The 12,176-nt window shown below is 51.4% G+C and overlaps 1 pseudogene; it reads right to left on the bottom strand.

The window, feature by feature from the left end:
- Positions 1-9,722: 9,722 nt before the first annotated feature.
- LOC149851672 (olfactory receptor 14C36-like) lies at positions 9,723-10,686 on the bottom strand (annotated as a pseudogene).
- Between the last annotated feature and the right edge of the window lie 1,490 nt (positions 10,687-12,176).

Below are 12,176 nucleotides of genomic sequence, written 5' to 3'. Positions count from 1 at the left end.
GCACAGCTCCAGCACGGACCAGGAAATGTCTTGGGCAATGCCAGTGCTGCCCCCAGTAAAGCACCTACGCGCTCTGGTCTGTCCCAGCACCAGAGCTGCCCCAGGTTTCAGGGGAGCTCAGCACTGGGCTGGATCCTGTCCGTGCTCTCCAGAAACATCTGGAGGAGATCGGTCTTGAGCGAGGCTGCAGCCCCTAAGCAGGGTCCATGCAGGAGATGCACCATAGGCTCCACCTGCACCGGGCCAAACAAACTGGGCATAGACCAAGGCTTTGTGTGGAGAACCTGGGCCGAGCTCACTCACCTGGGTCTCCCTCAAGTCTTTGGAGGCCAAGTGAATGATCCTCCTGACAAGGCTCCTATCCAGGCCCTTGATGTCCCCCTGCAAGACTTCCTCCAGGCTGGAGTAAATGGTGACTCTCGTCTCCTGGGAACACACCAAGAAAGAGAACCAGGGAGGGGGTTGGCTTTCCTTTGGCACCAGTGCCAGACCATGCAGGACTATCTTGTTGAACATCAGCTCCCCAGGATCACAGCAGCTCTGACGGCGAACTTGCTCTCTGGCCACTACCCAACACCGGGTATCTTGGCTTGGCCCTGGCATGCAGATGTTGACAGCTGGCACTAGCAAGGGAGGAGCGTCCGGCACTAGGAGGGCAGGATGCAACAGGGTGGCGGGAGACACAGAAATATAATCAGAAAAGCAGCCAGACGCATCACAGGCACCGTCCCCCGGGTGCACTGGGGAGGTGGCAGTGACTGACACGTTTCCTTCAGACAGGGGGACACTTGGGGAGTGATAAGGGGCTGCCGGGTGACCCCAAGCAGCAAATTTAGCATTGGGTTGCCGAGAAAAATGCTACCAAAAACTATTGTGTGATTGGGTGTGTTGCTGAACGAAGAAAAGAGGGGAAATACTTGTGCGCCAGGTGCCTCTAACACAGTGGGGTCCCGCGTGGATGAGTGCGCATGAGGTGGGGAAGGAGCGCTCCCAGGGTCTAGACAGAGACTCAGCACCCTTGGCTGCATGCCCAGGTCTTTTCCTGACTTGCCGTGGGCCATGGGCACCTCACTTCACCTCCTGGGCCACGAGGCTGAGGCTTTCCAGGCTCCCGAGCCTGCTGGGAAACTCTATTTCATGTCAGCTCAATGCTGCGCGATACTTGGTGGAAGACGCTCAAGGGGCTCACGGCATTATCTGCAGGGTGAGGGCTTGTCTAAACGTGGCTTATACCACATCTACCATCCACTGGGAGCAGGGAGATGATGCCCGTGTGAGTGTGCCCTGTTGTCATAGTGACATCACAATAGAACGAGGGCATGTTGTATTGGGCCCTTGTATTGGGGGAGAAGGACTGGAAAAGACGCAGCGGACGGAAAGAGCCAGTCTGAGTCAGCCCCCTGCACAGCCTTGGACGGAAACGCTTAGGGCAGCCACGTGCTCCCGAGCCACGGCCCTACCTCCTCCCGCTGGAGTCTCGCCAGCAGAAAGCTCACAGCAATGGCCAGCTCCATGTCCGATGCCTGGCCCGACCCTCTCCCTGCTGAGGCATCACCGGCGGAAAAACCTGAGATGCAGGGAGAGGACTCTGCTGTCACATTGGTCTCTTTCTTCACCCCCCGCTAGCAGCTCTGCCGGAGCCAAACCCCATGGCCTGGCTCCAGGGGAAAGGTTTCCTAGCACAGCACCCACAGGACAGCTCTCCAGGGCCATGGCAGCTGGTACGGCCCAAGAGGCACTTTCCTTAAAAAAGTTCTGCCAAAAAGCCCTTGGTTGTCAGTGGGGTGGAGATGATGCTCTGGCGCTGGCCAGCTTCAAAGGGTCATGAGCTATAATCATCAGCCCCGTGTACGATGGCCACAGCAGGACCAGCCAGAGGGACCTGGTCAGGGAGAGGAAGATGCGTCTTCCCCTTGCTCCTCTTCCGGCTCTGTTATGCTAGAAGATTTGCTTGCAAAATCACCCAGGCAGTTGAAAGGGGAAATGAGGGTGACTTTTGTTTTCAGGAAAATAAGGACAGTCATGTAGGCAAAGGCAATTCTTTTCTCCTTGGCAATGAGTTGGAGAATTGGGATCACGCACACTGATTGCTTAGGGCCAAAGTTGTCAAAAGTTAAGCTGCCCATACACGTTCTGGGGGTGCGGAGGGGCTGTTTAAATGAGAGGAGTTCCTCCACAGCCACTTGAATGAATTACCTGTGACGATGAGCCATTTAAGTCCTCCACATTTTAAAATGCCCACCAGAGCCCTCTCAATCAAGCTTATTCAATGAGGTTCAGTGAAAGGACCCCCACACCCTTTTTAAAACGGAAAGGGGTGGGGGTTAATACACATGCTGGTGAGGCAACGCCGCAGCGTTGTAATTAGCACATAGGGAAGACCCGATTAATTAGGGCTGCTCCAATGGGTACTAATCAGAGCACCCACCGGCTGCCCGAGTGCTGAAATGTAGGTCAGGTGCATAGAGACACCTCGCACCACCCACCTGGCGCCAAGGGGGACGGGGTCAGAAACACCCCAGGGGTGGAAGGACGCCTCGCCCTGAACTCCTGACACCGTCTCTGAAGATCGGGCTTGACCCCCACCTGGCTATAGTCCAGGCCACCAAGTAACACTGAAAATCGAGCTCTCAAAAAGCTGCTTCTAGCTGATCGGCCTCTATGAGGCACGGAGAACACCCCAGGCATCTTACCGCTGCCGCGCAGGGTCAGGTCGATGTCTTCCATTATTCGAAAATGGCTTCAACAAGCTTTCTGTCTCTCGCTCGCTGAGCAGCTCCTACCGCTAAGGCGTCCAGAGCCACTCAAGCGCCAGGTCCAAGACGCAGCGAAGAGGTGAGCCAACGGCCTTTGTGATGTAAGCACCACCATGACAACTCGGTGACTCCGTCTGACGTCATAGAGGGCTGCTGACCAATGAGGACCTGCGTATCGTGCCAGCTCGCACCTGGCTGCATAAGGCACCATATAGAGGGATCCCCCAAGGAGGCTCAATTTGTTTTAATGTAAGATATCCCCGTCCCTGAGCTCGCCTGGGAGTGTTTCTGTCTTCTCAAGCAGTGCGGTACCTTCCAGCGCGGCGTTAGTATTTCAGTCTGCCCATGGTTGGATTTGTAAGAAATAAAAACAGGGCGGGACTGGGAGAGGCTTCCTCGGGGTTGCTACTTGCTTGGCCTCCTTTGGTTTGTCGTCTTGTTGCCCAAAAATGGCTCGTTGAAGCCCTCAGATGCTACGGGACTGGGTTGCGACTGTCTTGTCCAGACTGAGGTTTGGCATGCTTCATGTTGAATTTACATTTACACATCATGGCCGAGGCGCACAGTGCGTCTGAACGATTAAGTGTTGTTCTTTAGCATGACTGGGAGACATGACTTCAGAGGAAAGACTGAGGGAAATGGGCTTATTTAGTCTGGAGAAGAGGAGACTGAGATAGCAGCTTTCGACTCCCTGAATTGGGGCTCGATACGAGATGGAGCTGGGCTATTCTCAGTGGTGGCAGGGGACAGGACAAGGAGCAATGGGCTCAACATGCAGCAAGGGAAGTTTAGGTTAGAGATTAGGAAGACTTTTCTCACCAGGACGGTAGTAATACACGGGAACAGATTACCCAGAGATGGTGGCAGCTCCATCCTTGGAGGTTTGTAAGACCCAGCTTGACAAAGCTTTGGCTGGGATGATCTAGTTGGGATGATCTTGTCTGTCACCCAAGTACATTGAATCCCTTGGAAAGTAAATGCTAATGTAACCCTTGCCACAGTGCTACCCGTGGCCACATCCGAATTTGGGGTCCTGGGGCATCAAAGAGCCTTGGTCAACCTCCCGGCCCCTACGGCTGGGGCCACCTCTCCGTGGCGTGCTGCCTTGTGGTTTCTCACGCACTGCAGTGCACACAGTCCAACTATTGACACGGCTCATTATTTACAAAATAGTCGACATCCGAAAGCAGTTAATAGCAGAAATCGAGCTGTTGAAGGCAGGTAGTAATGCACTAAAGTACGCTGTACAGACTGAATCAAAGGCACCCTCAGTACAACTCCCCAGCATAAACCTTGGACTGCGGTGATTTCAGCAGGAGCACAGGGGGCTCAAAGGACATCAGCTCTCCTTCACACCGGCAACACAGAGCCATGGCTGTTCTCTGCTCTGGAAAGTCCTGCTCCCTGCCAGAGCCCCCTGGGGCGAGCAGCTCTCCTCCCCTCCATGTCCATGCTATGTGCAGAGACACACGCTGCCCCCTTTCCCCAGCAGCCCCTTTCCCCAGTTCCCAGACACGGCGCCTCGTGCTGAGACCTGAAACACCCCTGGGTTTATCACCCCCTCCCCAGCCCCAGGCTGCTCCTCAGCTCCCTCTCCCCACACCCACACCCTGCCCTCCCCCCTGACCAAGTCTCCCTTGCACCCTTTCTTCCATCCCCTCTCCTGCCTCAGCACCCAATCCCAAACATGCACGTGCTCTTGCAAGCAACCACTTTCTGCAAACTTTCCCCCTCTGCCTTTGCAGGGATCCTGAGCCCTGCTGCAAATCTGCACCAGGTACACCTAGATTATTGCTGCCCAGAGCAGGAAGGGCCCGTCACTAGTTAGAGCGACACACACACAGTCCCAGACAGTTTGCACTTCCAGCTGTTCATTGCACAAAGCAGGGGGCTGGGGTGCTGGGGGGTGCTAAGGTGCACGGTAGACAGCCCCAGGGTTACAAGTTTGAGGCCAGAGCAAAAGTGCTCGTGGTGCGGCCCTGCCAGAGTCCAAGAAACGTGGGAATTCTGCTAAATACCTCGCCACAAGGACATGAAAAAGGAAAGGAATTGCAAAAAGCAGCAAGAAGGCTCCTCTCCACACCTAGCCTGTATAACGATTAAGTGGATTTTAAACGGAGATGGGGCTGCGGTGCCCGAGCCACGGTGCAATTTTGTGGTGGGGCATAGCGTGCTGGCTTATTTCTAGTACAAACGATGCAAATCTGCCCTCTCCTGACACATCCAGTGTATTTACAATCACTTGGTGGGGAGTCATATATGGACATGCACTCAGTGATGCCGAAGTCATAGGAGCTATAACAATGATTTCTGTATGCGTTGTTTCCTTCTCTTCCACCGATGGCATTTATCTTTGCTATATCGGCATGGATAAAGGTGCTGACTTCCTTACGCTTGCCAGGGGTGATGTTCCTGTCCTTCATCATTTTACTGCGGTAGGGGCCGGGGTCTGAAGGCTGTGGACACTCGTCCATGTGCTGCCTCTGCAGCTTCGGCTAGGGTGCTTCCTGCTTGTCTACAGCCAGCCAAGATGATGTCAGGGTCAGCAGGAGGAACAGCAGCAGCAGGGTGGCATGGGGTCCCCTTGGGGACATGGCTCCTTCAGATCCACTCAGTCCTCCTGCAGTGGAGGTGGGTGGACGCAGTTACCCGAGTCAGGGATGCAACCATACCACCACACAGCCCCTGGGTCTGCCCCAAGTCTCCCTCCCATCACCTACTCCCCCCACCATCAATATCTCAATGCCCCTTCTCCTCCCCAAATCTACTAACACCACATAGAGATCCTCCTCACCGAGAAACAGGAGAATTGTTATTGGCATTGGCAGTCACACCTCAATGGCCTGGCTGAGGCGGGACCTAATTACCCCAGGCAGCAGATTGACGCTGTCTAAGACAAGACCTCGTCTGTGCTGGGTGCTGCACAGGCCCCGCTGGATCAGGGTCCTCTTGTCTGCACAGACACCTATTTCTCAAAGATCTCATACTGCACAGGCACGAGGCACGCAAAGAGATTAGGCCCTGTTTGCACACAGGGAAACTGAGGCACAGAGAAGTCCAGCTGCATTTCTCAGCAGGACCTGAGGAAACCAAAAGGCCCTGTTTTGGGATCTGGTCTGCAAACTTGCATGCCAGAGGAAGAGGAAGGGAGCCCAGCCCTGACAACCCCACCGAGCACCTGAACCGCAGCACCAGCCCGCCATCAAGTCTGACACGGAGAGTCTCTGTCTTCTTTCTTAAGGACAGCCGCTCCTGCTTCCCCGGCCTCCTGCATCCTGGTCTCAGCTCTCTCTCGGCATTTTCCCCGAGGCTGGGCCAGTACAGCGGCGCATCCCCATACTTACCCAAGTTCGGATGCTGGGGATCCTGTCACAGTCAGGTCCAGCTGCTTGCGAGGCTGAGTCAGTCTCAGTCCCCTTTGCTGCTCATTGCATCTGTACCAGAAATGGGACAGGAAGGGGTAAAACAGGTTGTATCTAACCAGCAGCTCCTTCCACTCAGGGGTCCAGAGACATAGGGTGCAGCGAGAGCCTGCAAAGAGATGCAGCAGTTGGGGGACCGAGGAGTCCCGATACTGGGGGCCACAAGCCAGACTTCCCCAGTGGCATCACCTGACTAATCTCGAATACAGCCCTCCCCTTTTGCCCCCAAACTACAGCTAGAACTCAGGAGTCCTGACTCCCAGCACCCCGTCCCTGAACCGACTAGACCCAACTCCTGTCCTGGAGCTGGGGACAGAGCCCAGGAGCCCACAGTCCCAACCTGCCCTGCTGTAACCCACTGTAAAGGTGCTGAAGGGTTTCCTCGGAGCGTGCAAGCTCAGTCGGGGCGTTTGCACGCTCTGGACAAGGCTCTGCAGCAGGCTGCGCACACGGATGCGTGCATGAGATTAGACAGCTGGAACTGCAGGGTGGGAAGCCCGGGAAAAAAGAGGGGACCCAAGCAGGAGATGATGTGCCTGGAGGTGGGGACTAGAAGGCAGCAGGCAGACTCCTACGGGTCCCATGATGTGTACGCTGCAAGCTGGTACTGCAGACTGATCATCCGTGCTTTCCCCAACCAACTTGGTCCATCGCTCTTGGAAAGGTTGGGGGTAGATGGCACAGCAGATTCCCCCGCAGCTCATCCCCCAGATGCAAGGCTGTGGGGGCTGGGGCTGATCTCAAGTGGGGAGAAGACCCAGAAGTCTCTGAACACCCTACACCCCTCTTCCCTCTCCACCCTGAAACACAAAAATCACTAGGAAGAAAAATAAAGCTTCGTTGGCTCTTTTTTTTTTTTAATCATTCCATGGAACTGTTCGAGACACTATCTGAAGATGCCGGACCTCCCACACCAGAAGACATGGGGGTTGATGCAGGTATGCACAGGGAATTGATATTGGCTGAGTTAGGTGATGCACTCAAGGTCACTCAGGAAGTCTGTAGCTAAGCCAAGAAGTGACTTGCACCCTCCTGAACCTGCATTCATTGACCTACCCCGAGGTCAGCAGGGGAGACCCATGCCCCCAGATCTGTGTGTGGGCCAGCCTGCAGGCTCAGGCTCCTGTCCTCCTTCCCTCCCCCAGGACCTCTGTAGCCCTGCAGGCCTGACCAGCATTGCAGGTGACAATGGACCCATACAGGGATCTCCTCGCTGCTGTGAGCTCCCCCATCTGCTGCCCTGGCAAAGTGCCCCCAGTGCCTCCTGCTGCTTTGAGGGGCACAACCCCAAGCCGTTACCCTCACTGCAGCCCCATGCACAGGAGGTACATTGCTAAGGAAGCACAGGGCAAGCCATCAACAAGGAGATCCCCACATGGCTCCTCTGTTCCCTGCTGTGCTAGGTCATGGGGGAGGGAATCAGAGCAGCATGGGGCTGAGCGCTCCTCCCACAAGATGTCTGGGTAGTTAAAGTCTCCCATGACAACCCTACACCTGGAGCATGCGGCCTCAGCCAATTCCCTGGCAAACTCCTGATGAAGATCTTGACTCTGGGTAGGGGGGCTGTAGTAGACTCCCACCATAGTATCCCCTGTGCCATGTTCTCTGTGGAATTTAACCCAAAGGGTCTCAAGTCCATGCCCCTTTTGTCCACAGGGTATAGTTGTCTATACATGTGGCCCAGTCATGGGTGGAGTCCCACCAGGTCTGCCTCTGACATCATAATTACTTGCATTGAGCAGGAGGACAAGTTACTCCTGTTTGTTTCCCAAGCTCCTGGCAGTTGTATATGGGCATGCAAGTGTCCCTTTGGGGGCCCTTGCCTTGCCTACAGTTCATTCCAGGGCTGGGTCAGGGGTGGGCTCCTTTAAGTGCCTTGGTCTGCTGGCTTTGCAAGGGTTGCTCAGCGGACCGGCAGTGGCAGTAGCCCCCCCATCTCCCGGCGGGCTTAGTAGGATTCCTATGACCTTGGTGCATTGTTCTTGAACAGATGGTTCAGTGTCAGTGTCCAGGTTCTAGGCCCTGGACACCAAGAGGATGAGGGTTTGAGGTTGTCAGCAAGGATGAGGTGGGGTGGAGAAGGAGAAATGGTCAGTAAGGATACTGGCAAGGTGATCACAGGGTAAGCCCTGGTACCTCAGTGTTATATTCCAATGGCTGATAACTATCCTGCTTGGTATTTCCAAAGAGGAGGAGGAGCTCTTTCGCCTCCTCCTTGTCCTAGCACTGGGGGGAGGTCCTTCAGATCTGCTCAGACCATCCCCTTCTATCAGACAGCTCTTGGTTTATCCTTGAGTTGGCTAATGGCAAGTCCATGCAGCTGCAGTTCATCCCCAAGACATGTATAGTGTACATTATTATTCAGCATTGGTGTTATGGCTGTATATCATACCTAAGGGGTAGAAAATTATCACCCTGGGATGTGTGAACTTGGATTACATATAGGTCAAACAGTGTGTGCCATAGAACAAAGTTACACCCATAAAGTCAGAAGGGTTTTCAGCCCTTCTCAGTTAAAAACTGTTGTTTCAAGATGGTGGAGAGATCCTGGAGATAAAACAGGATTATCAACAATAAAGGGACCATGAAGAGCAGCAGGGCCACAACAAAAGACAAAAAGATCCATCTAATTGGTGTACAGACCATGCATGCCAACTTTATCACTGGTGATAAAAGTCACAGAAGTGGTCAATGGAGCTGGAGTCAAAAAAAGATTCAGTGAAAATCTAGGTGATCTGATTCAGCTGTATGGAGGGACAAGTGTTTCATGAGGCACCTGCAAAGTCACACTGTTGGCATTATTGGAGTTCTTAGAACAGGCTGCTTGTTGGAAAGGTGAAAGTATCTGTTATGGGTCATGTAAAGACTGAGGGACAGGCAGCTTGGACATAATTTTGGGACAGGCAGCTTGGACATCATTAATTCACCTTCCAGGTTTAGCTATCTACTGCCTCCCTATTGTGAAATACAAGGCTAATCAAAATTCAGCATCACTACAATAATGATGTGTATGGGAGCTCAAGTGTGTAGACATTCAAGAAATCATATCCATTCCTTTGGCACTCTGTGGAGGAAATCACTCAGCTCCCTTGCAAAACACATAGAAGGAAAGCATGACCAGAAGTCCCAGCAAGTGAATAATCACTGACACCTACTATCTAAAGACCACTGTCACTCCCCTTTCAACCATTCTTATACCCTCCTTCCATATCCCAAATAATCAAACCACAAGAAAATGTTTTAATCCTGAACAGAGAAAGAACCAGGGATTCTAGGAGATATAGAAGGCATGTAAAAGCCGTATTAATAGTGCAGTAACAAATGACAACATCAGCATCAAAGATAAAATTCAACAGACACAAAGGAATTAGCTAGGGCAGAGCAGCATCTTATAGACTAGTTCAGGGAGACATAATCCTAAAATTAGATAGAGAGGCTATTTAAAATGGTGTAAAACTAAAGAAACACAACTGACATTTGTTCAATTAATCTGTATTAATAACACAGTTGATTGATTCTATAAAAATGTTCAGTAAAACCACGGTCACTGGAGAATAACTGACATCTTCTGCTGAATAAACCACTTCCATCTAATCAATTTCCATAGTGCTGCTTTGATGTCCTTGTTTCTCATGCTGTAGATGACTGGATTCATCACTGGTGGGATCATAGAATACAGAACAGAAACCATGAGATCCAGAGCTGTTGGGGACCCAGACGTGGGCTTCATATAGGTAATCATACCAGTGCTACCAAGCAGGAAGACTACAATGAGGTGGGGAAGGCAGGTGGAAACTACTTTATGCCAGGACTGCTCAGAAGGGGATTCTCAGTACAGTAGTGAATATCTGAATATACGACACAAATATAAGCACAATGCAACCAGCACCTATAAATGCACCACAGATAAGAATCTGAATTTCACTAGTAAACACATCAGAGAAAGAGATCCTAAGGAGCTGGGGGACTTCACAGAAGAACTGGTTGATGATGTTGGAGTGGCAGAAGGGCAGCCTAAAGGTGTTACCAGTGTGCAATGCAGAGAACAAAAGAGCACTGCTTCAGGCACTGGCTGCCATTTGCAGACAAGCTCTCCTCTTCATCACTGCCTCATAGTGCAGTGGTTTGCAGATGGCGATGTATCGGTCACAAGCCATGATGGTAAGAATGGCGAGGTCTGCTGCAATGAAAAAGGGGACTAAAAAAACTTGGTTGACATATTCAGAATAGGAAATCCATTTGGTGTTCAGTATGGAGTTAGCCGTGGATTTGGGAACAATGACAGAGATGGATCCGATGTCTAGGATGGACAGATTCATGAGGAAGAAGTACATGGGGGTATGGAGGTGGCTGTCAAAGGCTATGAGAGTGATAACAAGGAGATTCCCAGTCTGGGCTGCCAGGTATATTATTAGAAAAATGGCCAAGTGCAATATCTGCAATTCCAAGGCGTCGGAGAATCTCAGGAAGAGGAACTCAGTCACAGTGGTGCGATTGGACATCATCATCCCCAGTGCCTTTTGGGATGCCTGTGGAGGAAAGGAAATGACTATGTCAGGAGAAGAGGAAGCAAGAGAAAAAAACTACCTTTCTTGTGCACAATTCTCCATGACTTCATTTTTTTTAGATGTCACTTTATTTTCAGTTAAAAGGGTGTTTTCTGATAAAAAAAAAAAAAAAAAATCAGGGTTCCCAAAGTGACGATATTTTTTATGAAACTTTTCTTTTTAGATTGAGATTATTCTGGCATTTCAGCCAAAAAGCAGATGAAAAAGTATTTTACCAGAGCTTTTGCAGAGACCTTGTCACTGCTACTGACTAGTGCTCGTATGTATTTCATGTTTGTGGACATGGAGAACTTGTCAGTGGACTATCACACTGGCATTAACTGACCTAGCTCCTTTATAGTGCAGGGGGCCACGTCAGTTCACATCAGGTGCTGGTCCATTCCAAGTCCATGTGACTTGGGAAAAGGGGATTATTACAACCCTAGATCCAATCATTTCATGAATGTCAGTGCCTGAACCTTACCCGCAGGCAGTTCAGCATGAAATTATGAAGTAAAAAAGGCCATCGAGCTAGAAAGTCTTGCCCCACCACTCTCGGTCATAAAAATCCCTATGTTTGGGATCACAAAGGAATTTCAACTTATGGTGACATAGGTAAGGAGCATGGGGGGGTTCCCCTTCCTTTGCTTGCCTGTACACTTTTATTAACCTGTTAGATGAAGATTTGGTGCAGATAGCTATGATCCTGCCTCAGGCAAAGGGCTGGCGTAAACAATATCCAGATGTCCCTTTCAGGTCTACCTCCTCTGATTCAATGAGAAGTGAAGGGGGATGTCTCCTTCTCCAGCATGTAACATTTGTGGTATGGGTGCTTTCTACAGCTACAAGTTTGGGACTTCCTCCACCTTGCTCAAATGACCTAGGAAGCCTATTTTTTTTCAGCAGACCTCTGGATATCAGCCAGCCCCCCTCAGCACTTCAGGTGCGTTGTGTCCAGCCCCATGGACTTGTACACATGCAGCTCTTCTAACTAGTTCTTAAACTGTTCTTTGGCCACTGTTGGCTGCTCACCTCCTCTCGGAACAGTGCTGCCCAGTGCAATAGTCTAGGAGCTGACTTTCCCTGTTAAGACTGAGGTAAAAAAGACCTTGAATTCTTCATCTGTTTGCACATCCTCAGTCACTAAGTTATCTCCCCCATTCAAAATGGGAGAGGCAACCTAGGGTGGCCTCCCCCATTCTTGGGTTGGCATTTTGTGCTCAATGCCCTCCCAAGATCACTGTTAGACTTTGCACCCATATATCAGAACAACCTACCACAGACACATCAATCCACCAGGGAGATTCATCTATAAGGGACATTCTTGGACTCATCCACCACCTACTGTATCAAGACTGGACTGCTCTAAGGAGGAAGGGAGGCTTCAGGAACAAGACAGGTATAATGGGGTCAAGGACATGAACACAGTACCTGACTGACAGCTAGGCAGA

This window comes from Crocodylus siamensis, unplaced genomic scaffold (assembly GCF_052110815.1).
Source record: "Crocodylus siamensis isolate JL-2025a unplaced genomic scaffold, ASM5211081v1 HiC_scaffold_538, whole genome shotgun sequence".
In the NCBI taxonomy this organism is placed as follows: Eukaryota; Metazoa; Chordata; order Crocodylia; family Crocodylidae; genus Crocodylus; species Crocodylus siamensis.
Note: the sequence above shows the minus strand (reverse complement) of the source record. Positions and strands in the feature narration are given on the sequence as shown.